The 27,129-nt window shown below is 37.0% G+C and overlaps 1 long non-coding RNA gene and 1 other non-coding gene across 7 annotated transcripts in view; both read right to left on the bottom strand.

Moving 5' to 3' along the window:
- LOC127491050 (uncharacterized) overlaps nucleotides 1–17,540 on the bottom strand; it is a 331,646-nt gene extending 314,106 nt beyond the window's left edge. The window contains exon 1 of one of the 6 annotated variants that reach the window (XR_016216248.1): nucleotides 17,344–17,540. This is a non-coding gene — a long non-coding RNA (uncharacterized LOC127491050). The remainder of the gene's footprint in view (nucleotides 1–17,343) is intronic. The other 5 variants (XR_011380189.2, XR_016216247.1, XR_016216249.1 and 2 more) reach the window with 5 other exon arrangements.
- Nucleotides 17,541–26,696: 9,156 nt separating this feature from the next.
- On the bottom strand, nucleotides 26,697–26,858 carry LOC127491253 (U1 spliceosomal RNA). Its single transcript, XR_007919839.1, has one exon. It is a non-coding gene; the product is annotated as a U1 spliceosomal RNA (small nuclear RNA).
- Nucleotides 26,859–27,129: the final 271 nt, after the last annotated feature.

The raw sequence follows: 27,129 nt of genomic DNA, 5'->3' as shown, positions 1-27,129 counted from the left end.
CAGAATTTTAATTTTACATTTCAAAGACTGTTTATTTCAAAATGTGTCAAAAACTTTATTTCAAGTGTAATACTGAACTTATATCAGTATGGCATTTTTATCCTACTGAATTGGAGGTTCCTAGAGGACAGAGTTCTGTATGAATATCACCAAGAGCAGTGTTAGCCATGACAAATATTTCTTGATATAATCACAGAGCATATCTACTGTTCCCTTTGATAGTTTGGTGCAAGAGAAGTGGAGGGAAATGTAAGGAAATTATTTATAATTATTTAATTATAAAATATATCAACAAAAAGGAATTAACAGGATACAACCCCATTTTCATGGAACTCACAGCCCAATCAGGAGCCATCCATAAATAATTGAAAAACTAAAATGCAACTGGTTCTGTGACATGGGCATTAAAAATATAATGAATAAATAAATAAGTATAAATAAATAAGAATAAATAAGTAAAAAGAAAATTTAGTTCACCACAGGGGAGAGACTGAGGAAGGCAGACACCTGTGATGAGGGTTGACAATAATGAATAAGACACCTTAAGGAGACTGAGGATGGGATGTGGCACAGAGAACAAAACATTAAAAGGATAAATAAAGGAAAACAGGATGGCTGATGAATAGATTGGTTTGGAGAGAGACTTGGACACTGGAATGGAGGGGCAAATGAGGATGAACCAACACGTGTGTGTGTTTTGAACTTCTCCTTGTGCCTTCTACAAAGGTACAGTTTTTTAAAAGCCTGTAAACCTACTTATTAATAAAAAATTTGTGGGAGATGATTCTGAGGAAAGTTAAGGCGTATTTGGAATAAGAATAAAATAACAGATATTTAGGCAATGATAGAGGGATCACTTTTCTCAATATTGTACCTAAAGGAGCCTTCAAAGAGAAAGAGTGCAACATGTGAAGTTTATTTTATTTTAGCAAACTTTGACAAAAGCATCCCACACATATTTCAATGACAAATTGCTTAAGAAAACTCTCATAGACATCAATAGTTCTTGAAGCTCAACTTTATTGCATGTGTGTTCTTTCAATTTGTTTACGGATGGAGAGTTGTACTGTATCCATGATTGATAGTTGTCCCTTCTAACTGACTATGAATTAAAAATGCAAAAGCTATTGCTAAAACAAGAGAAAAAAAAACAGGAAGACGGCAGGAAGGAAGGAGGGAGAAAGGAAAGGAAAGCAAGGGAAGAAAATGGAAGGGGAAGGACAGGGGAGGGAAAGGAGGCAGGCAGGAAGGAAACAACAAAAGAAGAAAGAAAATTATCCAACTAATTATTGTGCTGGGAATCCCTGCACTTGCTGTATTTAAGTGTTTATTGGCAGAAAAGTAAATATGCATCTTGCTTGCTTTCATTTTCCTAAAGCACAGCTTAATTAATGCTGTCACACACCTCCTGGTAACAGACTCACACCATAACAGTCCTCCCACGCCACAAGATCAACGGAACCCTGGAAGCTACAACAGAAAGAAATTAGAATGTGCATCAAATTTGTGAAGCTCATAAAGAAAACACATTTGCCCTTCATGTATTTTTAAAGAGTTTCTTGTTTCATTTTATCTTGTGAATGGCTTCTCTGTTCAGTACAGCTGATAGAACTGAACTTTGGTAGTATCCCATTTTTCAGAATAACAGAATGCCATTCAGTTTTAATAAAGATTTTAGTGGCGATGTTACTGTAGTTAGGTGCCTAGTTATTCTATGGGGACTTAGTAATGTCTAAGAAAGAACCTGTCATCCAAACTCATTTATTTGCCTCACTTTATTTTCTCCTTTCTTTTTAATATTTAGGGAGAAAGTCATCTTTCCAACAAAAAGGAAGATTAACTTTTTGATCAGCTATTTCTCATACTTCTATGTTTAATAGCATGTTTAATTGTATAACAGGAAAAATAAAACTGATAATTTGGCATGTATTTTGGAATATTTATTCATTTAAATCTATTTGTTTTACTTTATTTATTTGAGATGTAGAGTTAGAGAGAGAGAGAGAGAGAGAGAGAGAGAGAGAATCTTGCAACAGGTTGGTTCATTCTCTAAATGGCTGCAACAATCGGAGCTGGGCCAATATGAAGTCAGGAGCCAGGAGATTCTTTTGGGTTTCCCACATGGATGCAGGGTCCCAAGCACTTGGGCCATCTTCCACTGCATTCCCAGGCCATAAGCAGAGAACAGAATTGGAAGAGAAACAGCCGGACACAAACCGACTCCCATATGAGATGTCAGCACTACAGGCAGAGGTTTAGCCTACTACACCACAGCATTGGCCCTTCTATTTGCTTTAGACTGTAACTTTTATATGAAAATGCTAGCTTGGCAGTCACAATGTTTTATTCATCAATTTTAACCTGGGGATTAAACACTCAAGTCTAGTGGAACTCAGTTTTACTAAAAAATAACATTCACATTGGAAAAACATGCTTCATCTTTCTCATTTCATTTGTAGTGACTTGTTGCATCAATACACCCCTTTTGATTTTTTACTATAGATATTTATCACTTGCTTTTCCAATAATGAATCATTACAGAATAGAATAATCAATTGAAAACTGAAGAAATCATTGCAATGTTACAGTCTGTACTTACTGATTTTACTATGTTGTGGTACTGACAACAAATATGACAGAAAAACAGACTTATGAGAAAATTATTAATGCTTTAGCACTTTGAAAAATAACACTGTTGGACCCAATACTTTTGTAAAACTTTTTTTCAATTAAAAAAATCACCATATAATTTGTATTATCTAAAATTGTAAATAGTTTAAAAAAGTGTAAGACATTTTGGTTATTGAACTGAGACATCTTTAATTAGTTGGATGAGTTACTATTAGATCAGAATTTTCTAAATATATTTTAATATTTTGGAGGAGTAATAGAAACTACAATATATTATCTTAAGGATTATTGCTCAGATTTGTAAAACCTTAATTTATTCACCCCAAGACTAATTTTAGTGAGCTACTAGATTTTTAATAGATTTTTATGAGTTTGTATCTACATATTTTGCCCAGACTATTAAACTAATTTTAATCCATGCTTTCAATGTAATTTAAAAAGTAAAGTAGTTCTTTAAATTTCATACTACCAATTTAAAATGATGATTCTTTATTTCCCTTCTGTTCTAAGTAATGATGCACAACTTTAAAATTTTGCTAAAGCTATTTTGATTATACTGGAGGAACATTTAAAGTGTTTAGTATCAGCAACCCAGTTATAACATATCAAGCTTCTCTGCAACCTTGAAAAACATAATGACTTTTTTTAGGCAGGGATTAAAAGAATCACGATTAAATGTCATAAAAAATGTGTTTTTGATTAATACTTGCTATTGTTCATTTAATGTGTGAAGTCAGTATTTTGTCATAGCAATGAAATTCAAGTTTTTATATTTGAGTGTGAATAAGAAAAATTATGTTAATAATGTAATGAAAATCACACTGTGTCAAGGCATTACACAACTGGATTACTGCATTACTTTGTTACTGTTTGTAATGAAAAACATCAATGCTCAAATATCCCAATGTCTAAATTTCTCTATGTATTTTTCTGCACGTGATAAAATGCATGAACAAAAGAATTTTTAATTATCTAGATTTAACAGATATAATTAAGAAATATATCAAAAACAATGAATTTAAGTGTTTACTTTATTTTTTTTATTGTTTCACCAAATCTACTCATATTGTGCCCTAAAGTTTGGCTCCAAAATCAATGCCTCAGTAGCTGCTTACAAGAGCTAGATGAATGGCATATAGTTAATGTTATGGAGTGTAGACTAAATTACTTTTTAGAGTAGTAGTAGTATACTTCAAATGTTAGCACTGGTTCAGATTTCAGCAGGCAAATCACTTCTCTGATGACCCAGAGTAATTTAGGGAGGGCACATTGGTGATAATGGCAGCAAGGGCTATGTTTGCATATATGAGCACTTTAGTAATCTTTACATATCATTTTCAGTCAACTTCACTTATTTTTTGTTAAAAGTTCTTCCAAGCTAATGGTGTGAGTATACATGTGCATGCATACATGGCAAGGATTTAGGTCTAAATATTAGATATTTCCAAGAATTTCACACAACAAACAACATTCTCATAACCTGTATTTATCAGGTAACACTGAAGTTAGAGGCAAGTGATTTGTAATAACACATAAAATGCATCTGTAATTGATGTTCAAGTCACTTTTCATTTCCAGTCTAAGTCAGAAATTCAAGGAGACTGGCCGGTACCATGGCTCACTAGGCTTATCCTCTGCCTGCGGCGCGGGCGCCCCGGGTTCTAGCCCCAGTTGGGGCACTGGATTCTGTCCCGGTCGTTCCTCTTCCAGTCCAGCTCTCTGCTGTGGCCCGGGAGGGTAGTGGAGGATGACCCAAGTGCTTGGGCCCTGCACCTGCATGGGAGACCAGGAGGAAGCACCTGGCTCCTGGCTTCGGATCGGCATATTGCACCGGCCGCAACATGCCGGCCCTAGCGGCCACTTGGGGGATGAACCAACGGAAAAAGGAAGACCTTTCTCTCTGTATCTCTCTCTCACTGTCTAACTCTGCCTGCCAAAAAAAAAAAAAAAAAAAAAAAGAAATTCAAGGAGACAAGACATTTCACTTGTCAGATTTTGGAATAGGGGCTGGCATTGTGGTGTGGCACATTAATCTGCCATTATAAATGTACACATCCCATATCATAGTGTCAGTTTGAGTCTTGGCTGCTCCACTTTCTTTCTAGCCTCCTTCTATTGTGCCTTAGAAGGTAGCAGAGTGCACGTGCTTTGGTCCTGCCACTCATGTGGGAAACCCAGATGGTGTTCCAGGCTCCTAGCTTCATCCTGGTTCAGCACTGGTTCTTGTGGGAGTCAACAAGCAAATGAAAGATTTCTCTCTCATTGTTTAGTTTATTAAAAAGTAGTAACCTATGATCTTTCCATTTGAGAATTAACTCATTAAATTTATTATAACAAATCATATCTTTCAAAACATTTCGAACATCACTTTTATGAAGAAATTTTAAACATTGAAAAAATTACTGATATTTATATATATTGCATTTATGTCTTTATATATCTGGATTGTGATAGACAAATGGATAGTTTTCTTCCCTTAGATACAGACTGGCTTGATTGCTAAGCAGAAAATATGGAAAAATGACTATTATCAAGTCCACTCATAAAATTGAAGGGAAAAAAGTTGGGAAAAAATAACAGATATATGTGAAGTCCATTTTGTTCTATCTTTCATCTGATGATTCATTTTTTCTGAAATTTTTAAGTAACCTCTTTCTCCAGACTCTCATAACTAGCATTCTACTCTCACTTCTAAGAGTGTGACTTACTGAATTCCACTAAAAGTGAGATCATAGTGTATTTATTTCTCAGAAACTGGCATAGATCACTTAGCATACTGTCCTTTAGGTTCACGATTACTACAGTTAATAAAAATGTGTTGTATATTTTAAATTAGCTAGAAGATATATTTTAAATGTTTTCACCAAAAGAAATGATAAAATATTTGAGGTGATGGATATTGTAAATAGCCTGCCTTGATTATTATACATTATATATTGTATGCAAATATCAAAATACCACATTGTACCCCATAGACAAATCTCATTATTGCTTGTCAATTGAAACTAAAATAAGGCTTTCAAAAAGTTAAAAAGGTGATATGGATGAAGAAATGAAAAACAAGTCATACTTAAAAGAATTTGGAGAAATAAATAGGACTTAAGATGCAATTAAATAATACAGGCCTGGCCTAAAATATTATTTGGTAGAAAGGAAAGTTATGATGAATTTTAGGGAAGGGCAAATAATCCTGCAAGGTGACAATGAAGGGAAACAGAAGAACTAGCATGAATATTGTGACAGGCAATGGATAAAGATCCAGGAAGTCAGGGGACTGAACCCCAAAGACGAAGATGGAAGAATGTAAATATTTTCCATTGAGACTACGGGAGAGTATTGGAAGGACTGAGTCAGCTTGCTATGCTTTGAAATGCAACAGTCATTTTTCAATTACAAGGATAACCGTAAAAAGATTACAGAATAGCTCACAGCAGTACTGACTAATTTGTTATACAGAAGAAAACCAGAAGATGTATAAGTCTTGATCAATTTAGGAATCAATGTCAACATAGTCTTCCTAGAAAATATATTATTCTATAAATGCTGAATCAGGATGCTGGGTTCTTCATTTGTTAAGTACTGTAACATCTGAAAAGATAGTATATTCTTTGTGAATTTGATCATTTCTAAAATCAGGAAGTTAATATAAATAATTTGTATTTAATAAGAGGATGGAAGGTCAAAATGTCTAGCTTGTATTATGATATTAAATAATTCAATTTTACTCAACATTTCTTTGGTTATTTGGGGCCTTTTATGGTTTTAAACATTACCATGTCCTCATAATTGCAAAGATAAATCATGTAAATTAGAATTTGATGAACTTTATGCCAGTTTTAATAAGAAAACATATTCCAGTGATTATCAATAAAAAGTGACAAATATCTCACAGAAATTTTATTATATTCTGTGTCTATATGGGGGCTGTACCATATTTTTAAATTTAATAAAAGAATATGGAGCTTATAGTGTAATTTACCATGACTCTGAATTTCAAGCAGCTTTAAAAATTCCATCATTTTGTGATTAATGAACAACATCACAATATAGCTGGTGATGGATTTAGAAGATTTCTTTATTTCAAACTCAAAGTTCTATTCTTTGCTAGTGTATTTAAGCAATTATTTATAATTGGATTCAGAACATAATGTGAAAATTTGGAAATTACTCCTTGAAAGTTTAAATAAGGATTTTCCCTCTTTCCCATTGCCTTTTAAATTTTATAGAGCTAGAACTGTATATTTTTGTTTAAAAACTCAGAACTTGAGACTAATATAAAAGTTGAGACTAGGTTCTTTATAGCTATGACCTTGCATTTCTCTATGAAAGTGCTTCTTTATGTGTTTTCAATATACTCTCAAATTTTTATAGCCCAATCTAATAACTGTCACAGAAGCTTAGAGGAAATATAGTATATATAACAAACAATGTGGAATAGTGGCTTTGATTTTAAATGATCCTCAACACTCTTGGGCTCACATGTAAGCATTCCATAGTGCTTTTCTCAGCTTCACATTCAATACACACAAGCATTTACAACAAAGCTAAAGTATCAAAAGCAGAAAACAGTAAATTCAATGTCAAATAAAGTGATTTGGAAAAGCCAAAGGTTTCACTCTGACTTAGTGCATCATCAATGTCTGTGTTGAAAAATATACATACACCACATATCCACATAAATCAGAACCCCAGTGAACTACCTTCCTTACCACTTCTCACCTATCTGCCAAATTAAAAAATAATAAGGATAGAAGAATACACTGATTTCAGCATTATTCTGTTTCTTCCCTACTCCATGTAAGACAGAATTTTTGGAGACGCTTAGACACATTCTTCCCCTTGCACTGCTGTTAGATAATTTTGTCTGCCTGAATCTATGGAAGATACAACACACAGTATTGCAACCAGGCTTGAATGAGGATGTAACACAAGGAGTTGGAAACAAACAAACAAACAAAAACCTTGTTAGAAAATTAAGAGAAACATCAGAAGCATTATATTCTTTGGGACTTAATGTTTCATACCCATGGAGGTGCATGCTTTTAGCATAGGGGCTAAGATGCCACTTTGGACATCAGCGTGTCCTGGTTCTACTCCCCATTCCAATTTCCTGCTAATGTGCACTCAGAAAGGCAACAGGTGATGGCTCAAGTGACCAGGTCTCTGCTGCCTACCTGGGAGACCCAGAGTAAGTTCTGATTTCAGCCTGGCCCAGCCCCAATTATTGCAGACTTCTCAGGAGTGCATCAGTAGACAAGAACTTTTTTTCTTTCTCCCGGCCTTTCAAATAAATTAAAGAAAGATTTATTAAAAATCACATGGTTTCCCCAAAACATGTATAATTTTATGTGTCTGTTAAAAACAAGAACTAGAGAAATAATTTTACACTTCTGTTAAAACTCTCCAATATTCATATGTGCCTCAGGATAAAGCCAAGCTACTTACTGTGATATCTACATCCTTGCTCTTGCAAACACCATCCGTACTTGGCACTTGATTCACTTCCTTTTCTCCACTTCATCTACACTGCTCTCCTTGCTGTCCTCAAACATGCTAGTTACACTCCCAACTCAGAGTGTTTGCTCTTTTATTCTATTAGACTGGAACGTTCTTTCCAGAGTTTTGAATCGGCTGATTTAACAATTCCTTTGTGAAATTTTCACTAGCCACTTGATCTAGAATTCAGTATGTACTCCTCCAACACTACCCACTCCTCTCCTAATGATGTTTTTCTCCTTACCAATTATCTTTTTTTTCACTTAATATTCTTTTGCATGTATGCTTTCTTCATCAATATATAAGCTTCCTGAAGGCAGATTTCTTTAAATTCAATTTTGTATACTCAGAGCCTGGAACAGCTCCCAGCATAAATACTGACAATTACTTTCTCTATGAAATACAATTAGAAAACTGAAGGGGAAAACTTCCAGGGTTTCTTTGGCATAATTCTGAAGAATAATATCATGGGTGCATATTACTTTCCTTTCTTTACATGTTTCAAAAATAGTATAATACGAAACTTCTGCCTGGTAAAATTGGAATTCTTTATAAGATTTATGTAACTGGGTAGTAACTTGAAAATTCAGGATCTAGGTATTTATTATTCTTGTCAGATCATGGCCTCATGGATCCAAAAAATGGAAAGCATTGTTAATTGCTTCAATAGGTGAAAGCAATGACTTATTATTACAACTCAGGAAAGTTGACAGATTTATTACTGACAAAACATAGTTTCAGGCTGGTATGTATGTCATCACATCTCTAAGTGGAGATTCCATCAGTGCTGCAAGTTAGCAAGAAGTCTGTACAAGAAGGAGCCCCAAAGGAGCATTAGGATAGAAAAGACAAGGTGAAATATTTAGAATCCTAGGAAAAGGCAATTATTGGGTGGAGAAAACCACCGACCATAGGCAGCAGGGTCATGACTTTTGAAGTGGGACTTAGGATGTAAGTATGGGAATCTGAGAAACACACTTGGATTTCCAGCTACTACTGGAACATGGCAGAAACTAGAAATTGATTTCATCCACAAAATAGGGTTCATATGGATTAATCCATAAGCCTACTGGCTAGCATTGCAGGTCAATACCCCGTACTCAGTCCAGGACCAAGAATGACTGAGCAGGGGAAGGCAATATGGTATAGCAGGTAAAGTCACCACCTGCGATGCCAGCATCTAATATGGGTGCTGATTGGAGTCCCAGCTGGGCTACTTCTGATCCAATTCCCTGCTGAAGAGCTGGGAAAAGCAGCTGAAGATGGATCAGGTATTTGGGCCCCTGCCTCCCATGTAGAGATCCGGATGAAGCTCCTGGTTTCAGTCTGGCCCAGCACTGACTGTTGCAATCATCTGTGGTGTGAACCAGTGGATGGAAGATCTTTCTTTCTCTCCCTCTCTCTCTGTAACTCTTTCAAATAAATAAATAAATCTTTAATAATAAGAATAAAAAAAGAATGAATGAAGGGGTGGGCACTGTGGCACAGTGGGTTAAGCCAGTCCTTGGTTGAGATGTACTCATACCAGATCAGAGTGTTTGGTTGCAGTCCTGAGTCCTGGCTGCTCTACAATTCCAATACAGCTTCCTGTTAATACACCTAAGAGGCAGCTGATGATGGCCAAGTACTTGGGTTCCTGCTCCTCATGTGGAAAACCCAGATGGAATTCCTGGCTCTGGCTTTAGCCTGCCCCAGCCCTGGTTATTGCAGGCATTTGAGAAGTGAATTGGAGGACTAAAGATCTCTATAAATTTCTCTATCTCTCTTTGAATGAAATATGCATTAAGCGTATTAACAAAGGACTTGAGATCTCACATAGTCGTTACACCCAGGGCAGTGGTCATTCCAGGGCAAGGTGCCTTGAATTTTTCTGTCTAGATTTTATGACAGAGTCTACATTGGTATGTTCTTCCTCATATCTATAGTGGCTTGGACCTCCAGAGTATGGAATGGCATGTGATTACAGAAGTTAGTAAAGGAGTTGCTTTTTTTCCCATAGACATTTTTCACTATAATAAATTTTGTATATTTATGTATTCAGTCAATAAGTACTTGATCTTTTTTTAAATGTCACTTTGAGCTGGATACTGGCAATAAAGCAATAAATAAAACAGACTCAGGCCTTACTATTATGAAATTTTGCCTTAGCTATTATTTTTGTCTTTAATGTATCATCCTATATAGAATAGAAGATAAAATAGTCCTTTTAGTTTGATGTCTAGTTCTATATTGATAGAGTTTTATCTTTAAGTCCGAAATGAAATACCCTTTTAAATGATTTCACAGTGACTGAGGAAATGTCTAATTATCAGAGGGATAGTTCCCAAGGTTACTAGTATAGTGTTAATAATACATGGAGTCTGGGGTCATTTCCACCATTAAACTGACATAGATGTTAACATTAGGAAAGGATGCTAGAAATTTTCTAAACCAAACTCTTCAGTTTATATATCTAGGAAGATACAATGTATGCCAAAACTTATGTGAAATGTAGCAGCGATCAGAAGGCAAATATCCTGATATCATAAATTCATGGATTTTCCTCCTAAATACTGCTTCTCAACCTTCATATAAAAGCCTTATTCTAGAGTTATTCTGTGTTTGTTAGTCACATTAGTATCCTTGCTCTCAAATCAGAACATTCAGTATACTTCTCTGGAAAGGAAAGAAAATTGGCTTTCTTTTTTTGTCTGTATTTCTATGTAGCACATAAAAAAGATTTTTGAAAACAACAAATTAGATCACTGAATTCTATTAGAGGTAAAGAAAAAACTATGCTATAAGTGTCACCCAAAGAAATCAATGTTTGTAGTTAGTCTTTGTATAGTGAAAACAAGGAAATTGACACTGTAATATTTTTCTCATCAAAAAACTCTGGATAGAAAAACTAGTTGAGTAAAATATTAGTTGTGTTCACAGGTACTTCCTTCTTCATCATCATTTTCTCTGTCTTCACTGCTCAGAACCATTTCCATGGAGCAGTTATGAGGAAAATCAGCGTGTTTGGTGAGGCCAGCAGGAAGCAAACACCTCCTTTCATCACTGGCCATGACTGCAGCCCTCTGTGGGTTGGTTGGTGCAGTTACTCATAACCAGTGTCTGACGATGAGTGGCTCTGCAAAACGGGTGAGCCGGATGGATCCATAGCAGCTTGGTCAGTCCTTTCCTCAGGGTGCTCCACAGACGACAGCTTGGAGGAGAGGGCTTCTCGATCTCCCTCTAACCCGCTGAGCGGTGCTGTCCTCAGGGCTCACTTACAGGTCCAGTTTCACCATGGACAAGCACTGTTGACTACAATAGAAACATCCTTTGTGCTAGTCAGCCACTGAGAACTCTTGGGGCTACCAGGAAAGTTTCTCTGCAAACTTCTTTGGGGACTTTTACTTTGAGCAGATGACTGACCATGGACAAAGATGAAGCACATTAAGTGACTGAACATGTGGGTTTTGGTCTGAGTGTGCCAAGAATATCAAAGCCAGCTTTTTTCTCTATTTTTTCCTATTACTCTCTTTTATCACCTGAAATTTAAAGATCTTTATTTACCTCTTTTTTTTTTTTTTTTTTTTTTTTTTTTTTTTTTTTTTTTTTTTTAGGTTCAGACACTGCTATGAGCATTGTGGGATAACAAGAGAGTCACATGATAAAATAATAAGTTGCAACTATCATATTAAGAAGTTTCACATTTATCATATAGAAATCATTGCTTCTCTCTCACCTATTTCTTATTGAAGTTTTGTTTGTTATTATTTTATTGGGAAGAGTTCATAGTTCTCTGTTCATTTTTACTTATTAAATGTTGCTTCCTCCAAGTTTAAAACTCTTTTCTTATATTTGATTCATAGCCTATACTCTTCTTTTCCTCCCATGAGCTATAGTTCATCTCAGTTTTTGGGAGCAGGGAGTTGTTTTTCTGTCACTTTGCTGGAACATACTTCTTGGAAGCTTGTACTTGCTGTATGGCAGTCATCCAAATTCTGGTATATTGTCCAGTTCTAACATGAAGTTTCCAACTGACATTCAGAATCCTCTAAGTGTAGAGCCCCATAATTTAGTAAATACAAATCTAATGTGATCTCTCATGCATTAGCTTCCATCACCAGTGACACACCCCATAGCCTCTCACCTCTGACACCACCCTGGTTGAATACATACTAAACAACTAAAATTCTACACCTTACCAGATGTCCTCTAATGGGAAATAGCCACTCTAATTGGTAAGATAAGGTAAATTCAACCTTGTTTCACCTCTCCTCTTGCTAATCCATTTCCCTTTCTTTAGACAGGTACATTCACAGAACAGCCTGAGCAGTCACACAGGGGAAAATGGAAGGCTAACCTCCATTTCTTGTAGATACTCCTAATTTTTGACTCTTACCATACTTGGCTTTCAGGGTAGGATAAAGAAGTCCACCTTCCCTTGTCTTTCCTAGCCATCTCTACTGATTCTTTTTTGTTTATTATTTATTTATTTGATAGGCAGAGTTACAGAGAGAGGAGAGAGAGAGGGGAAGGGGAGAGAGAGAGAGAGAGAGAGAAAAAGAGAGAGAGAGAGAAAGAGAGAATCTTCCATTTTATGGCTCACTCCCCAAATGGTTGCAATGACCAGGCTGTGTCCAGGCCAAAGCAAGGAACTTGTTCTCGGTCTCCTGAGTGGGTGTAGGGGCCCAAGGATTTACACCATCTCCAGCTGCTTTCCAAGGCATATTAGCAGGGAGCTGGATTGGAAGTGGAGCAGCCAAGACTCAAACTGGTGCCTATATAGGATTCCAGAGCTGCAGGCCATTGTTGAACCTGCTATGCTAGAGTGTCAGGCCCTCTACTGATGCTTTATAGGGATGGTTGCATGTTAGTGTGTTCAGAGTAGGATTACTTTCACTGCCTCTGTTTTTGTCTACCTCTGCTTATAGGTTTTTTTTGTTTGTTTGTTTGTTTTTGACAGAGTTAGACAGTGAGAGAGAGAAACAGAGAGAAAGCTCTTTGTTCCATTGGTTCATTCCCCAAATGGCTACTACGGCCGGAACTACGCCGATCTGAAGCCAGGAGCCAGGTGCTTCCTCCTGGTCTCCCATGCAGGTGCAGGGCCCAAGCACTTGGGCCATCATCCACTGCCTTCCCAGGCCACAGCAGAGAGCTGGACTGGAAGAGGAGCAGCCGGGACTAGAACCAGCGCCCATACGAGATGCTGACACTGCAGGCAGAGGATTAACCAAGTGAGCCACGGCACGGGCCTCAGGAGTTTTTTTAAAGATGTTTAAAAATTTATTTTCTTTAAATACTTTCTTTAAAAAAAGTATTTAGAAACATTTAATTAATCTTGTTTTTAACTGAAGAAAACTTGTCAATTTGGGGTCAACACTGTGGAGTAGCTGGTAAAGTCGCTACCTTTGACACCAGCACACTATAAGGTCACCAGTTCAGAACAAGCTCCCTGACAATGGCCTGGGAAAAGCAGCAGAAATGGCCCAAATTTTGGGGTCTCTGCCACCCAAAAGGGTATCTAATGAGGTTCCTAGCTCCTGGCTTTGGCCTGACCCACCCTTGGCCATTGTGGCCATCTGGGGAATAAACCAGCAGATGGAAGATATCCCTCTTTCTCTCTCTCTTTCTCTCTCTCTTGCTCTTACTCACTCACTCTCACTATTTAACTGCGACTTTCAAACAAATAAATAAATATATTTTTAAAAGAAATATCAATTCTAGAATAGTAATAAATCCCAAATAAACATTCTTTGCCATAAACAAGTAAGTATCAGGTAATACTAAATATATGGAAATAAAACAAGGTAATATAATAAAGCTGACAAATTTAGAAGTTATAAATTTCTCACTGAGAACATACATAGTTGAGACCCAAATAATCACAAGGGCTGGGCAGAAACCAGGCTCAGATAATTGTAGGTAGAAGAAATAAGTATTGAGTAAGTGAAAAGTTCTCAGACTGAGAATGGAACTAGAATATAGAAAGAAGGGAACTTTCAGTATGGCTGTAGAAAAATTTCACAGTGTGGAATATCTTATGTTTGGTTGCAGGTGCTTAGAGGTAACAGTAGTTTAAAATAGGATAGATCTGACTCAATTGAATGATATATTTCAAAGTAGAGTTAAAAGAATGTGCTGATTAATCTGATTAATTGGATGTGGGTACAAGCAGTAAATAAAATGAAAACTGAAAATGACACACCCTCCTCCTTTTATTTTAGTTCGAACAACTCTAAGCATACTATCGCCCACTGAAGTGACAAAGACTAGGGAGAAAAACATGCTATCTTTGCTGATTGTATCAGTCTCTCAAGTCTGCCATACAAAGTATGACAATGCTGCCATTCCTGTAAGTACAGTTATGTAGTCAACCTAAATTGGCATCTTTGAAATGATGCTTTTAAACTTTTTGGTACCTAACCCAAAGAATAGGCAACTGTGTTACTAAACAACAGTCCAAGGACCAGAACAGACCTCGTTCTGCTGCCCAACAGTGGATTCAACCACATCTATACCCTGCCAACAACAGATAAGAGAGGCAGAAAAAGGAACTGGGGGCATCAATAGATTTGCGTTTTGCTAAGGTGTTAGAATAATATGCAATATACTTGACTGGAACTTTATTAAAGTCATGACATTTTCAAGAAGGGTCATTCAGTATCATGGCCAAACCCAGATCAGTTCCAGAGGCATAGCTGGAGGGGTGAAAGAAGAAGGAATGCTATAGAAAGATCAGAAAAGGACTGGAGTCAGCTATTCCTGATAAAGAGTATAACCTAAGCTCAGCCACTGCCTTTGCTTCCAAATTAAAATGAATTCCTTTTTCCTGCAAGGTGGATTTCTTCTCCAGTCCTATACTACCTTTATTCAGCAAGAGCACTTGAAGTTAAAATTAAATTTGGAAGATCTGAAGAGAGAATTTGGACAAAGGCCAAGAGCAGTCAGAGAGTGAATGAAAATCATTTTGAAAATGCTGGTGGTGAAAAATCTGGAACAGGAAATATGTCTGGCAGCAAATCTACCCTTTGTAACAAGAAATCAAATATTTGTGAGAACATTCTTTGTTTCACAATGGATTATTTGTGTCTTTACTATTAAAGCTTTCAGGAAATATATTTATTGAGAGATAATTGCATCTCTACAATAAATCTTTAACAATACCAATGACCCTTAGTTCTGAGATATGCATTTGGTGTGGAAAGGTATAGAAAAGAAAGCATGCAGTGCATGATCTGGAAGAGAACGGAAATTTAGCTAAGCGACAAAGAACATATCTAAGAATGTAAACGCCATGCATAATTGCATAATTTGAATAATACGCAATTTGATCTAAGCTACAAATGAAATGCAAAATACTTAATATATACCAGAGAGTTGTGCTCTGAAACTGCATAACTGCCCATTGTGTGGTCATTTTCCTCACTGTCCCTTATCCCAAAGCATGGAGAAGTAATCCCATAAAGTACATTCAGGGACAAGAGTCAAAGAAAAGAAAAACTGAGGCAATATTAAGTACATGAAGAATTTGATTCTGATTGGTTTAAGAAGGAGAACAAACAGTTTTTGGGAAATGTTGGGATATTGTGGAGTTTGAAGTATAGTGGAGGTTTAAACACATGACATGGGTTCTGAGCACACAATCCTGCATTTCTTAACTTCACTGTTAGGAAAAGCAAATATGCCCCAGTCAAGTTTCTCACAGCCTCAGTTTCTTCAATTTTTGTTTATTTCCACAAATTAAATGAGATAATGTAAGGCATTCAATATAATATCTGCAAAAATCATTGGTCATTGTTTTGGTCACATCATTGGTATCTTAAAAGAAGCGTGAGCTAAATATGATGGCCTAAAAATGGATGAAGAGGGATTTGAAAATACAGATAGAGCTAAATTTGTAAACAAAATAATATAATTCTGAATAAAGTGATATTATTTAATTTTATAGTATATTGAATCTAAATTGGGAAAGAATAAAATATATTACGTTGATGTCAGATATATGAATCTTCACAAAGATAGAATGCATAATTAAAAGTTAGAAAAACTCTCTTGATTTTTTTAGAAGTATTATATTTCTAATTTTCAATAATCTAGGCATTAAAACTGCTCCCTTTCCTTTTTCTCACTATTTGGGGGCATCTTAATAACTATGCACATCTTCAAAGCAGAGTACAAACTTGGAAAAGAGGTAGAAGACAAATTAAATTTTTATGCTTGCCTAGAGAAGTGTAACACTATTGACCAACTCGGGACTTCTCTGTGGCTTCCATTGTTTCTTAATATTCCCTTGTCCCTGAATGTACTTTATGGGATTACTTCTCCATGCTTTGGGATAAGGGACAGTGAGGAAAAATGACCACACAATGGACAGTTATGCAATTTCAGAGCACAACTCTCTGGTATATATTAAGTATTTTGCATTTAATTTGTAGCTTAGTAGATCAAATTGCATATTATTCAAATTATGCAAAGCTGCACTGAAAATAAATGATGCATGTATTTCATTCCTTTTACAGGAACACTGCTAATTACTAAATGTCGGTTCCATAATTTGCAACTGGGTTAGCCACCTACATAGCATATTGTAATATACCAGTTCTATATCAATTCCAGGCAGTAAATAATCAAATATCATCTTCAAATGTACATATACAAGATAGAATCATAATCTACACTAGTGAGAAAATTGGATTATCTAATTATATTCACATTAAGTTGAAAAATCCTGGTAGTACCATCACAACTAAGTTTTATTTTAACTAATTAAAATTTTCTTCATAGTATTTTGTTGTTTGTCTTACAATTTGCAAGTATAAACACATATTTTATATATAGGGACTTAGTACATACTTTCAAATGATATTTGTGAAGAAATTAAGCCTCTAGCCTAACTTAAATGAATCTATTTTTCTTTGTTTTACTGTACTAGTATAGCAATCTGACAGGATAACAGCTGAATTTTCTTAGTAGTTCATTTAATTATATTTAGACCCATGCATTTGGGTTTACAGGCATAGGCATACAGACAATTTCCCTCAATATTCATTGCAATCTTAAGGTGTCACATTTTGAGTACACATTCCACTGCTATCATTCAAAAAATTTTAATGCATTTTGATTTGCAGAGATGGAATCAAAAGTAAGCGACAAAGACATTGGTTGAAAATAAAACATTTCTGTCTCTTCAAAGATTTTAAAAGACTAAAATATACAAAGACCTATAGCAATTGTTCTTACCTTTTTCCACTTAGCAGTGTCACATTTGAGCATTTGCATTCTTAGATGGCATCAGCACAGAATACGAGCATCTCTTTGAAATCAGATATTTTTGTGACCTGTCAGATTCTAGAGAGGATGAAAAAAAGACAGAGCAAAGTATTGAAGAATTATGGGAAATGTAGTAGGATATAGTAACTCAGTAGCAGTGATACAAGTGAAAAAGAAAGATGATAACACTGGAGATGGAGAGATCCTAACACTAGAATTTATTCTGTGTCATTGCAGTGCTTCCCTGGAAAAGGCAAATACAGGAAACAGGAAGAAATATAAAATTATATAGAAATCATTGTTACAATGCCTTTTTGGGAAAGGGATTTGCATGTAATTATGCTTCAGCCTACAATATCCAAACCAGGGCAAAACTAACCTTCCTAAGGTGCTGATTCAGTTTGTCAATCCTAATGAAAGTACTTCAGGGAGTATTAAAACTCTGGTGGTCTCTGCTCCAGGTTCCCAGAGTGTTTACTGTCTGGCTCATGCTCCATATACATGAACAAATATGACAACATATTAAAACTGAAACATATCATATAAATATGCAATTTCTGGCTTTTCTTAGAAATTGGTACACTTGCCACATGAGCCCAAATTTTCTTGTTGTCACCCTAGAATGGAATTGAGAGAAGTACATCCTTGAGAGAAGGCAAATACTCCCTACTGGCCATACTGTCCCTCTGGTCTCCCTGATATTTTGACTATCTGTGGTATTAATAGGGTGACATCAATCTTATGAATTCTCTTACAGAATATTTTTCTTCTTTTTAATTTTCTGCATTTTCTTTTCATTTTGATACCCTACCAGGAACTTGTATTATTGATACCTGTTCTTTCAGCTTCCTTTTACCCACAGTCCTTGATTAAAAGCATACTCTTCCGTCTGACCTATGTACACTCAATATTCTCGAACTGTGTTTCAGGAACTCATTCAGCAAGTGATCACTGAATGCTCACAGCGATTCTACACGCCGGTGCAGTGGTAGTGGTGTTAATGGAAGCAACACAGGGGTGAAAAGCACACAATTCTCATTCTCAAGAATCTTAGAATTTATGAAGAGTGAGAGTTTACATAGAATTTTAATTCAATCTAATGATAAGTAAGGGGGTGATCATCAAATGCTATTGGTGTAAAAATGTGCAGGATGTCAATATCAACTGAAACACTGGTTGGGACAGCTGGGCTGTTGTAATAGATGAAGTGACACCTGGACCATACTTTGAAGAACTTTATGAAGACTTGTAGATATAACATTTAATGTTTATGAAACTGAGAATATGCACAAGTCTTTGCTACTCCTTTTATTTGAGTCAATCTCTTGCTTTTAAAAAGGAAACCACCAGCATGCCTGGTTGTCCTTTTCTCTTCTGAATCTCATTTTCTCAGGATAAATATCTGGTGGTTCAGCAGTGTTTCTACTTTTCCTCTCTTTCCTTGAGACCTAGACAGGATTTAAGCAGATCAAGTGATTCTAGTTTAGCTATTCTATGAGCGAAGTATTCTTGTGCTGGTCAGTCTGGAATGATTGTGTGTTATGAGTTCTAAACAACAGCTTTGAATTACCTGTATTTTCAGATGTGTGTGTGTGTGTGTGTGTGTGTATTTAGAAGGTACAGAAATACACAATGATACAGCATGTTCAGAACTCTTAGACACATCTGAGATTTAAAAACATTGGCATTGATAATTCATTGGGTAACAGCCTGAATCATCATTATTAACCAAGATGTTTTGTTGTGGAATCACACTATGCTTTTTATCATACTCTATTTTCCATTTAATTCAGGAATGATTATCTATCCTTAGTAATTTATAGCACTCAATGGAAAATTAATGTATCCTAGCTCATTATGGTTTTAAATGATCTACCAAATATCTTGAAGAGATATATTGATAAGGGTAATTGACATAAAGATGAATGATCAGCCTTGGAGTCTGGAGTAGGGCTGGCCAAACTATCATGCTATGCTGTGGAAATGGATTTGCTATCTTTTGAGTTGAAGCAAACTCTATTTCATCGAAGTGTACTTATTCATTATATGAAACAATATTAAATCATAAAATTCACAATATGAATAAATATAAATAATATACATGTGACCTTTTTCTATCTGGTAAAAATCCTTAAATGAACTCTATAATATCCCCCTAAAAATGAACGATAAAAATAAATGATATTTTCTCAAAACTATCTCAAAATTTAGGTATTTCAGTTTTTTCTTTTCAATCTTTATGCATTAGAAAAGGTATCAAAATTTATTTTGGCCAGTGCCGTGGCTCAACGGGCTAATCCCCCGCCTAGCGGCACCAGCACACAGGGTTCTAGTCCTGGTTGGGGCGCCGAATTCTGTCCCGGTTGCCCCTCTTCCAGGCCAGCCCTCTGCTGTGGCCAGCGAGTGCAGTGGAGGATGGCCCAAGTGCTTGGGCCCTTCACCCGCATGGGAGACCAGGAGAAGCACCTGGCTCCTGCCTTCGGATTGGCGCGGTGCACGGGTCGCAGCGTGCTAGTTGTAGCGGCCATTGGAGGGTGAACCAACGGCAAAAAGGAAAACCTTTCTCTCTGTCTCTCTCTCTCACTGTCCACTCTGCCTGTCAAAATAAAAATTATTTCAAACTCAACATAGTTTCTTAACCTCTAGAAAGAATCTATTTAAACATCCTGACATTTTTAGGCTTATGTTTGTATCTCTTTTTCCAATAAATTAACTCAATTCAATGATACTAATTAATGAAATCTGATGTACTTTTAGTGAGGCGCAAGTACAGCACAATTAATATACTTGGTTCCAAATCCTAATTTGGAAGTTATCAATCAAAATATTGGAAGAAGCTTTGGCTACACCGCTTTGAAATGAGACCAAAACCTAATGGAGGAAGATTGAGTGGACAGATCCTTCCTTATCAATGCTTGGATTGTTTCATAAATTATGATTTACAATTATCATCAATAATTTTATAATTCACAGGACAGGAATTTTCACTCAGAATGCTGTCTCAATTCTTCTGCTGTTCCAACTGAATTTCTTTGTATTGTTTTGTACTATTATCTTGTTTGATCCTACTGTTTGGTAGCAATGTGTATCTTTTAAGTGTCTATTGTTAAAACATGAAACAGCTTTACTTGTGAGACATAACTGATTAGTCGAACCAGCACAAAGTGGTATTTGAGGTTGGATATAACAAAATAGAAGCAAGCAGGCATCTATTTTACAAGAAATCCATGTTTTTAATAAAACTGACTTGGTAAGTAGTAAATGCCAGAAAACTTAGATGGGCTTTCTGTGACTTTATCATAAAGTGTCCTGTTGTAATATGAAGCTCATCTTGTATCATTACATCCAGTCATATTAACAGAGTAAAATAGTAGGGAAGTTAACAGGGTAATTATTCACTTGTTATCTAGCCATATAAAAAACTCTGGCCAGGGAACTAGGGAAAGTTTGGAGCTACTCCTGTGAAAGTGAACGACAAGATATAAGCAGGGTGCAAAGGATGCAGGCACAGGAACTAAAGTTCAAGGTGAGTCCCTGGTTAGCAGCTTATGAATTTGGCATACATTTGCAAATGATTAGTATGTGCCAAGAATTCTTCTAGAGCTGGAAGAAAAAAGTGAGTAAGATATATCTCCTGTTGTGAAGGATTGAATAATTTAATGAATTACTTAGGCACTTTTACAGATTGTTATGTACAATGAAGTAAATCACAGATTGACAAAGGTACCAGAGATTATGCAGGTTTTGACAAGAGGCATCTAATTCATTTTGAAGAGTTGTGGCATAATGAGGGAGAAAGGTATTCCAAGTGAGAAAACAGAATGAACTAAGACACTGAATAGGAACCAGTGGTATTTCACTCTTGGTTGAGCGTAAAATGGAGAGGAATGTGCAGTCAGAGTGGAAGCTGATATAATATGGAGGTTTTCAGAAGAGAAGGGCTTTGTCTTCCTTTCCTAATATTGCTACCCTGTCCATGGTAAGAAATCACAGCAGGGACTTGGGAAGGTATAATAAATTTGCATTTTAATTTAATTATTCCTGCAGTTGTGTAGATGATAGATAAGAGGGGTTAAGTCTGAGGGCAAAGTTTTTAGGTTGGATATTCTAATGGTTCTTCTGGAAAAATGATGGTCTGAGGAGGATGCACCTGGCTCCTGGCTTCGGATCGGTGCAGTGCACCGGCCATAGTGGCCATGTGGGGGGTGAACCAATGGAAAAGGAAGGCCTTTCTCTCTCTCTCTCTCTCTCACTGTCTAACTCTGCCTGTCAAAAGAAAAAAAAAAAGAAAAATGATGGTCTGGCCCATGAGAATATGTTTGATTGGGATATGGATAGAGGCGGAAGCAAATCTACAGAAGAAGTAAAAGAGGAAAAATTATTTTATGCAAAAGAGTTACAGCAAGAACATATTATGTATTAAACATATCCTTTCACTTTTCCTCCAGGGCTCATGTAAACACTACATTTTCCAGCCTACATTGGTCAGTGGAATATAGGCAGAAATATTACTTCACATTTCTTTTACTGACTCATAAAAGCTTTTTTTCTTACCATCTTGTAGTCATTCTATTCATTCATCTAATTTACAGGTTTCCAAGGAGTACTTTGAGATCTCAATGTAGGGTATAGCACATGATGGAAGGAATACATATTTCCCCAAATACTCTAAGAACCAAAGCCTACAGAGGCTAAAGGTTCAGTACTGATCTTTATTGAATCTTATTTTTTTAAAAAAAATTGATATCTTTTTTTAAACTTTTATTTAATCAATATAAATTTCGGAAGTACAACTGTTAGGATTATAGCAGTTTCTCCCCCCATAATCTCCCTCCACCTGTAAACCATCCCATCTCCTACTTCCGCTCCCATCCCATTCTTCATTAAGATTCATTTTTAATTATCTTTGTATACCAAAGATCAACTAAGTATATACTAAGTAAAGATTTCAACAGATTGCACCCACACAGACACACAAAGTATAAAGTACTATTTGAATACTAGTTTTACCATTAATTCGCATAGTACAAGACATTAAGGACAGAGATCCTACATGGGGAGTAGGTTCACATTGACTCCTGCTGTTGATTTAACAATTGACAGTCTTATTTATGATGTCAGTAATCACCAGAGGCTCTTGTCATGAGCTGCCAAGGCTATGGAAGCCTCTTGAGTTCACAAACTCCGATCTTATTTAGACAAGGCCATAGTCAAAGTGGAAGTTCTCTCCTCCCTTCAAAGAAAGGTATCTCCTTTTTTGATGGCCTGTTCTTTCCGCTGGGATCTCACTTACAGAAATCTTTCATTTAGGTCATTTTTTGCCACAGTGTCTTGGCTTTCCATGCCTGAAATACTCTCATGGGCTTTTTAGCCAGATCTGAATGCCTTAAGGGCTGATTCTGAGGCCAGAGTGCTGTTTAGGACATCTGCGAATCTATGAGTCTGCTGTGTATCCTGTTTTGCATGTTGGATCATTCTCTCCTTTTTAATTCTATCAGTTATTAGTAGACACTGATCTTGTTTATGTGATACCTTTGACACTTAATCCTAGTCTATGAACAATTAAGAACTTAAACTGATCACTTTGACTAGTAAGATGGCATTGATACATGCTAACTTAATGGGATTTGGAATCCCATGGCACGTTTCTAGCTCAACCATTATGGGTAAGTCCAAGTGATTGTGTGCTGAACTGTATATCTCCTCCCTTTCTTATACTCAATATTATTTTTATCAGGGATCAATTTTCAGTTAAATTTAAACACCTAACAATAATCGTGTGTTAGTTAATGAGTTCAACCAATGGTATTAAGTAGAACAAAAAAATACTAAAGGAGTAAAATAGTAAACTGTTCCTTGACAGTCATGACAAGGGCTAATCAAGTCATTGTTTCTCATAGTGTCCGTTTCACTTCAAAAGGTTTCCTTTTAGATGCTCAATCAGTTGTCACAGATCAGGGAGAACATATGACATTTGTCCCTTTGGGACTGGCTTATTTTACTCAGCATTATGTTTTCCAGGTTCTCCATTGTTACAAATGACTGGATCTCATTTTTTTTTTACTGATGAATAGTATTCTATAGAGTACATATCCCATAATTTCTTTATCCAGTCTACTCTTGATGGGCATTTAGGTTGATTCCATGCCTTAGCTCTTGTGAACTGGACTGCAATAAACATTGAGGTACAGACAGCTCTTTTATTTGCCAATTTAATTTCCTTCGGATAAATCCTGAGGAGTGGGATGGCTGGGTCATGTGGTAGGGCTATATTCAGATTTCCGAGGAATCTCCAAACTGTCTTTCATAGTGGCTTTACCAGTGGACTATCTACTTTCAGTGAAAATCTAGAGGCTTGTGATAGGTGTGGCCAGAGAGCTCTGTTCAGTTCTTCAGTTTAAGGGTGTGCCTAAGGTGACACACCCAGGTTTGGCATGATAAATCTTCTACCTCTTTTTTTTTTTAATCAGAAAGGAAGTAATTCTGCTCAATCAAGTTCTTTTCCTCAATGGCAATCAGTGCCTGTGCGCTAGCCACAGTGGGTATTATATTCGCCTGCTTTGTCCCAAGGACCACAGAAAGGATCTATGCAGTCCTCAGTACAAGCTCAGATTCCCTTGAAATGTCTCTCACTGGGTAGCCAGGGCCACCCGAGCTTGTCGCATCTCTTACCAAGACTACTCAAAGTCTCAGCCACACCGTGAGTTCTCCCACACACCATCAGTGTTTTGTTTTGTTTTGTTTTGTTTTGTTTTGTTTTTTTTCACAGTCCCAGTTTAGAAGCTCCACACAGTTACTAGGTCTTAGTCTCCTGTTTTTACTCCTCACCAGAGTCAGGTTTCTCTGCTTGGCTGATTGCCGGGCACAGCCCTGAGCTGGTGCCGCTCTTACATATGTCCAAAATGGAGCCTGCTCTATCGGCTCGTATGCCTTTGTAAAGTTATTGGAGAGAGAGAATTGTGTCTGTACTGTCCCTTTTATTTTTTTCTCTCCTCTAGTTAGGCTGGTGTACTTTCCCCCATGGGGCCTCAAGCCTTGTTCCTTCTAGGCTCTTCCTGCTGCTTTTCCGCCAGTGTCTAGGGCTGTTGTGGTCTCGTCTCACCTCACTTTCCAGTGCTGGTTCAGAGGCTCTTGGCAGCTGGGGTCCTGAGCCATGGGTGCCCATGCCCTCTGCATAGGTCCACCATGTCTCTCTAATTATGGAGTTTCCTCTGCCTTTTTTCCCCTAACTCTTCCCTGAGACTACATTATTTCCACTTTTATTAAACTATCTTCTCCTGGTCTTTCAGTAAGCTCCCTCCCTATTCCGCCATCTTGGAACCTCCCTGATATGACATCGTTTATTTTATAACAGCAATTTATCTTAATGAATACATTGGTGAAAAAAGTAAGCCAATAGAAACATACTTTGATAGGAGAGGATTAATTCTTTTTTTTACATTATAAATTGGAGATGACTATGAAGTGATTAGCATGGGAGTCAAAAAGTCATTCAGGAAAATGGCTGATAAAAAATAGCAAATCAAGGGTGGAATTCTGGTAGTATCAAAAGTTAGTCATAAGAGGAAGAATAAATTGAGGTTAGAGAGAGATTTGAAGTCTAATAAAAAGAGATTCTAATTTTGATAAGAGTTTTACTTCTCATTTGAAATGAGAAGCCTCTGATGGTTTGAATCAAAGGAGTGATATGGTAATATTTGCATTTTATTTAGATTGTTTTAGTATGAAAAACACAGACAACATGTGTGTGTCTAAAAGCTTGGAGAAGAGACAGGAGGTACGTGCTGCTGCTGTGTTGCAACTAGCTAAGATGCTGCCTGCAATGCTGGCATCCCATGTACCAGGCTGGAGCACCCATTTGAGTCCTGGCTGCTCTGCTTCTGATATACCTCCCTGCTAACATGCTTGGGAAGGCAGTGGATGATGGCACAAGTACTTGGGCCTCTGCCACCAACTTGGGAGATACAGGTAGAGTTACAGGCTCCTGATATTGGCCTGGCCTAATCATGGCTGCTGTAGCTACATGGGAAGAAAACCAGCAGATGATTTCAGCCTCTCTCTCTCTCTCTCTCTCTCTTTCTCTCACTCTGTCTTTCAAATACATAAAAAATCTTAAAAGAAAATAAGAGTCAGGAGTCTCCTACCATGACTAGCATGAAGCTTTGTTTAAATCAAGTAAGTAAATTCCAAAGAAGAGAAAATACATTTGATGGAGGAATGATCCAAAGTGCCAAATTCAAAAGAATTCATTTTTTAAAGATTTTTTAAATTTTTTATTTATTTATTTGAGAGGTAGAGTTACAGACAGTGAGAGGAAGAATCAGAGAGAAAGGTCTTCCTTCCGTTGGTTCACTCCCCAAATGGCCACAACAGACGGAGCTGTGCCAATCTGAAGCCGGGAGCCAGGAGCTTCTTCCAGGTCTCCAATGCAGGTATAGGGGCCCAAACACTTGGGCCATATTTAGCTGCTTTCCCAGGCCATAGCAGAGAGCTCGATTGGAAGATGAGCAGCCAGGACTAGAAACCGGCACCCATATGGGATGCCGGTGCTGCAGACAGAGGGTTAACCTACTGCGCCACGGTGCCAGCCAAGAGAATTCATTTTTATAATAACAGATTTGGAAATATGGCAGCCAACATGGATTTTACCTATATTGAGATGGGGTGGATCATCACTAGGAAAGGGAAAATAAAGACTGCAAAGTAAATAAGCTTTGTGAAAATATAAGGGAAGAAACTGAACTGTAGCCAAAGGCATGCATTTAGGTTAAATGATTTCTCTGTTGATTGCTTGTTAGGATGGAAAATATGTAAACATAACTATATGCTATGAGAAAAAGTCAAAAGAGATAAATTTGGAAGAATATGCAGAGAAAAAGAAGTAAGTGAGATATGAAAGCCCCTATAGTAGTAAGGAAGTAGAATCAAAGTCCAAATTGGTGATGTAACCTGAACAGGACATGATGGATATCTTATTATCAAAGTCTAGTGGAAACAATGTGGGGACCTCCAACATAATCAATGTCTGTAGGAGTGAATATCAGAAAGGTGACATAGTTGATATCTGATTTGCTCTGTATTCTCAAGGAGAAATGAGCAATGATGTTGTACAAGGTGATGGGAAATGCATGTAAGGAATGGTCTTTCAAGGGCATCACTAATATTGTATCCAAGGACAAGTAAAAGGTACTACATGTAATACTGAATACTATTCCTTTAAAATGAAGAATATAGGACTCCAGAAACATGACTGGTATACAATTTCCAAATCTTCATTTTAGTGATTAGTTCAAGTGTTACATTTTCATTTCTTTTTTTTTCCCCAGGAGAAAGCGCCAACGCAGTCCCCCACTACCACAAATTATGCAGTTGAGTTTCCCACATTTGGGGAAATCGCAGGGGTCAGCACATCTGGAGTGTAATAGATGAGCCTCGCCCTGGGAAAACCACTGTCGTGATCATGGTATCTCCCCTTAAGTATTTTTTTTTTGACAGGTAGAGTTATAGACAGTGAAAGAGAGAGACAGAGAGAAAGGTCTTCCATCTGTTGGTTCACTCCCCAAATGGCCGCTACAGCCAGTGCTGCCATATCCGAAGTGCTCCACCGATCCGAAGCCAGCAGCCAGGTGCTTCTCCTGGTCTCCCATGAGGGTGCAGGGCCCAAGCACTTGGGCCATCCTCCTCTGCCTTCCCGGGCCACAGCAGAGAGCTGGACTGGAAGAGGAGCAACTGGGACTAGAACCCGGCGCCCATGTG

The sequence above is a fragment of the Oryctolagus cuniculus genome, chromosome 11 (assembly GCF_051225735.1).
Source record: "Oryctolagus cuniculus isolate XC-2025 breed Fujian yellow rabbit chromosome 11, ASM5122573v1, whole genome shotgun sequence".
Classification (NCBI taxonomy): Eukaryota; Metazoa; Chordata; class Mammalia; order Lagomorpha; family Leporidae; genus Oryctolagus; species Oryctolagus cuniculus.
The sequence above is the reverse complement of the archived record's forward strand: the minus strand, read 5'-3'. Positions and strand labels throughout refer to the sequence as shown.